This window comes from Fragaria vesca, linkage group LG3 (assembly GCF_000184155.1).
Source record: "Fragaria vesca subsp. vesca linkage group LG3, FraVesHawaii_1.0, whole genome shotgun sequence".
Classification (NCBI taxonomy): Eukaryota; Viridiplantae; Streptophyta; class Magnoliopsida; order Rosales; family Rosaceae; genus Fragaria; species Fragaria vesca.
The window spans coordinates 22,057,358-22,062,496 of NC_020493.1; positions in this window are offsets into that span (position 1 = coordinate 22,057,358).

The window sequence follows — 5,139 nt, forward strand, 5'->3', positions numbered from 1 at the left end:
CCAAAAAAGCCTATACATCATGGCATTAGCGATGAGTCTGACTCGTAGCGCCGTTACGCTTCCGGAAAGGTATCACAATAGTCAATCAGACACCAAACGCCAAATTTGCAGCATAGTGAATAGTAAGGGTGAGTCAACTATCGGCACCGAGACTTTACCGGAATACTGTGATTTTTCAACCGTAGTCGTATTTCACCGTTCTGGTCATATCTTATTTCACGATTTTTTTGCGTTTGAAGGTTCTACGTATAGTTTTTTTTTCTCAGATGAGTTGTTGTCTAGATCTGCAAATATAAGGCACTTTAGCCGACGAAATTATATTTTTTCGTCGGCTAAAGTTTAAAAAAAATTTCGTCGGCTAAAGTTTAAAAATTTCGTCGGCTAAAGTGGACTTTAGCCGACGAATTTTTTTCGTCGGTTAAACTTTTAAAAATTTCGTCGGCTAAACTTTTAAAAATTTCGTCGGCTAAAGTTCACAGACTATAGCCGACGAAAAAAATTATTCAGCCGATGAAATATTACTTTCGTCGGCTAAAGTTGACAATAGCCGACGAAAATTTTAAATTAGCCGACGAAAAAAAATTCGTCGGCCTGGTTTTTTATTTTCGTCGGCTAAAGCCTTTCTTCTGGTAGTGTCAGCTCCTTGACGTCTTTTTAAATTGCGGATTCCTGCAACCACAGAAATGGCACTGAGGCTAATCAAATGTTACAAACAAGTATAAACAAACTCATGATCAGAAGCACTAGTACGAAGTTAGAAAAACAAACAGGCAAATTCATAAACTTTTACTTCCCAATCAATTGGGGATCCCATCTATTACCAATAACTTGTTCCAAGTAGCAAAACAACACTAATCTCATCAACTAAAATCAATCAAAACATCAAACTTTACCCAGAAAAAGTTGAAAACTTTCGACTACCCACTATATTTTACCAATCTAATTTACCTTGACCTCAACTACACACACCCAAATCAACATTACAAATGCAAGATATAGTGAGAGGGAATAGGAAGTACTTATTAGTTTCCTCCTTGACTTGCTTCGAGAACTCATTGAAGACACTGTATCGACGATTCCCTGAATACCCATTTCCCAAAAGCAATCGTATTTTGGTGCCTGAAACCTATCTCACCCAAAAGCAGCACAAAACAAAAAAATGAGAATCAAATCAAATAAACAACTGAAAGTTTGAATCTTTGAATGGCAACAGGTTGAGATGTACCTGAGAGTGAAGAAAGATAGGTTGTCTGTGGAGGAACAAGTCTCGAACAAGGCTTGGCGAAAGGCTTCTCGAACGGAGCCGATGGCTTCTTCGTCGGAGAGTCGAGGAGCTGCCCTTGGCGCTGCCGAGTCGAGGCGCTGCCCTTGGCGCTGCCGAGTCGAGGCGCTGCCCTTGGTGCTGCCGAGTCGACTGCGAGAGAGGCGAGGTGCTGCCCAGTTCTCGAAGCGAGGTGGCGAAGGTGCTGTGAAGTCAAGGTGGTGGAGGTGTGAGGTGAGGTGGCGGAGGTGCGAGGTGCTGCTGAGTGCCGAGTCGAGGTGCCGAATCGAGAGACTGAGAGAGGCGAGGTTGACGGCGAGAGAGGCGAGGTGCTGCCCAGTTCTCGAAGCGAGGTGGCGGAGGTGCTGTGAAGTCGAGGTGGTGGAGGTGTGAGGTGAGGTGGCGGAGGCATGAGGTGCTGCCCAGTAGAGGTGGCGGAGGTGTGAGGTGCTGCCGTGTGCCGAGTCGAGGTGCTGAATCAAGAGACTGAGAGAATAGAGAGCAGAGACTGAGAGAAGCGAGAGAAGGATTAGGAACTTAGGGTTAGATCAACGATGGAGATTCATCTCCACATATCAACGGCTTGGATTAATAGTTTTAATTATTTTTTTATTATTTTTAATATAACTCGGTTGGTACACGGTATACTGTATTTTAGGAAAACTTGTACCATGTACCAACCGACTCCTCAAACTTGGTACGGTACTACTGTACCGAAAACTCGGTTACCAACTACTTGGCATACCAATTTACTTGGTACGGTTGGTACATGGTTGGTTGGTTTCGCCAGGGTCTAAATTGCCAGCCCTAATGTCGTCCATGAGCCAATCGGGCCCAACCCAACGACAAGCAATGCCTGGCTATAAACTAAGCTAATGCATGCGCCATAGCCACACTATTGCAATTTTTTGGAACATGAACAAACTCATTCACACCTGATGTAGCCATAAGCATTCTCACCTTCTCCACTAACACGCCCTCTACAGCAAAACACTCACCATCACCTTTCATAAGATTACCGTTATTAGTGAGAATTGAACGCCAAACATTCGTTGCTTGAAGAAGACATCCCCATCAAAAGTGTTACTCGAAGCCTGACCATCCCGGCATCTCGACTGTTTTTCGTAGATGCGCATTAAAGAAGTTTATTGAATAAAAGAGTGACTTCATTCCCTAATCTATGTCCTATAGGAATTACGTACATTCCATTCACCAGTAGTACCCCAAACATGCCTGCTCAGCTACCACAATGCCGTCATATGGAGACTACTAAATGAGTGACGTTACGGTTGTGCAAAGGAGGAGTTAATGAATGACGAGTAGCTATAATACAATGCCACAATCGAAGTGGGTGACCAGAATGATCCCTGTACCGAGCTTCAGAGTTTGTTTGCTTATAGTCCGAGTATAAAAGATGACGTGAAATATGATGAGATAGAGAGCCATGGACAGATAATCATAAAACATGACAAATTCTTCTACCAGTATCAATTACATTACTGAGCTTCATTGCTGATTTATTTGAAAGATCAGGTTCCGGAAGTTGACATGGTCTCAAGGTTTCAACTACCTTACAATAGAATAGGTAAAGCAAAAGACACAAGAACAAACGATTTCAAAAGTAGCAAAGACAATTTTCCAAAGCAACAACATTTGGATGTAGTTAAGAAAATTTAATTTTCAAGCACAAAAGAGACTGTAAATGATTAAGATAGAAGGTAGTCTAATATTTCACCAGAATATTGATATATTTGATAACATTCTACAATCATCACAGAAGTATACCAATCCCCCACATATCTTTGAAATTAAAGCGACGATACTAGTGGTAAGCAGGTCTAATAGAAGATCCACATAAAAAGTGAATCCTGTTAGGATTGCCTATCCATACTAGATAGATATATGGAGGGAGTTCAAAAGTTCAGTTAGTAGATGGAGGGACGGTAGATGGAGCGATTGATGTGACAAAATCCAACATACAGCAAGATAACACACTTCACAGCCACAGAAAAGAGTCTTGAAAGTGATTTGCCTCCTATTTCTGACCTGCACACAGTTGAATAATGATGTCAGAAGTTATTCTTCAGCAACATATGCTATATATATGGAGTCCCAAAAAGGATGCTGGATGCTGGCACTGGAAGTGGCAGTAGACCACTTTCCAAAGGTTTTCCAACATATTTGGACTAACACAGCATAGGACTGATGGGAGAGTGAAGTGAAGGGAACATATGCGGTTCGCAGTTGATGACAGAAATCTAGGAAGATAAGTAACTCAAGATTTCCAAGGCATGTAATGCAAAATGGTGGTAATTCATCCCAAAAAGAAAAAGTAAAAACCATGAAGATACAGTCCTATATATAGACTGAGAAAATCTACAGAAATTATTGTTGTAAGTTATAGCTAAGTAGCCATTACTATGTCTTAATTTCAGTATTCCACATTTCACCAGTTTACCTGTGATGGTGCCTATACACATAGGAAATAAAATAGCATGATTTGTGCCCATATAAATATTAAAAGCAAGTAGTCATGATAAACTTATTCAATCAACCAGATAATATGGTTGGTTGCGGAATAATTTAAAGTGACAAGTACACATCATCAACATACAGATATTATGGTTGGTCGGGAAATCATCTACGACCAATTTATTCTCGCAGTGCATACCACCAATGCCTCATCCCTGAGTTTACGACACTTTGGTTAAGAAAATAAATCAGCATATAGAAAATAAAATTTTAATGCAGTGTTGCAGTGTGAAGATCTAGCAGTAAGAGCAAAGGATGCAGTTAACCAAATGAAAACAAAAAGGGCCAAAATGTTAGTCAGGGAAAAGTATTGTAGTTCAGTAAACTTTTCCTGTTACTTCTCTAGAGAGTGAGTATATAGAAGGGTTTTGGAAAGTGAACTATCCCTTAATTCAAAGTCATATTGCAAAAATCGCATCCACTGCATTAACTCTTTTACAGTTCTACATTTCTACAGCAACAGCAAATAAAACATGTTACATCAAGTACAATGCAGTCAACAGATCCACAGATACCACAGTCTACCATCTAAGGTAATACCAAGCTGCTGCTATATAAAACAGGAAGCTGTAAGCACTAATAATAGGAGCAGTGTAATGATGACATGACTAGTTCCTTTTCCAAACATAAGTATAGTATTTTGTTCTGAACTTCTTGTTACCAGAGTAGGTTTGCTTGATTTCTATTAAACTTAGTTACTAACTTGTGATGTGAAGTGAAACGACAGAACAAGAAAGACAATTAGCTAAGACAGAAAAACAGTTAAACAATATGAACATCAAGTTCACAATAAAACACCAAAAAGACATGAACGGAACAACTTATGGCAAACAAAAAATATAACACTTGGCGCGCAAAGGTACAATGTAAATCCCAACAAGCAAAATGATACATAAAACATAAAACTGCAAGCACTGATAATAGGAGTAGCATAAGCATTTATGTTACTATTTCACCTTTAATAACTTGTCTTCCTAATTATTTTTTCTTTCTCTGAGCTTGTTTATCAGAGTAGGATTGCATCATTCCTATTAAACTAGTACAAACTACAAAGGTGTGTTTTCGGACTACATAAGCAAGAAAAACAATCCACTACATACCTATCTCACTATGACAGCAAATTGAAATTATATGGAACAATGCCAATAGTAAGCTGACAACAAAAAACACCCAGAAAACTAACAACAGAGCAACAGTATACAAATTAACACTATCCAAGAAGACTACTACATCAATCAGCATACATAATGTTAAATTTTGCTTTGAGCTATAATTCAGTAGTCAAATGTCAAATAAGCTAAGCTGCAAATGCATATAAACAAGAAGGCCTTACCTCTTATTTCCCC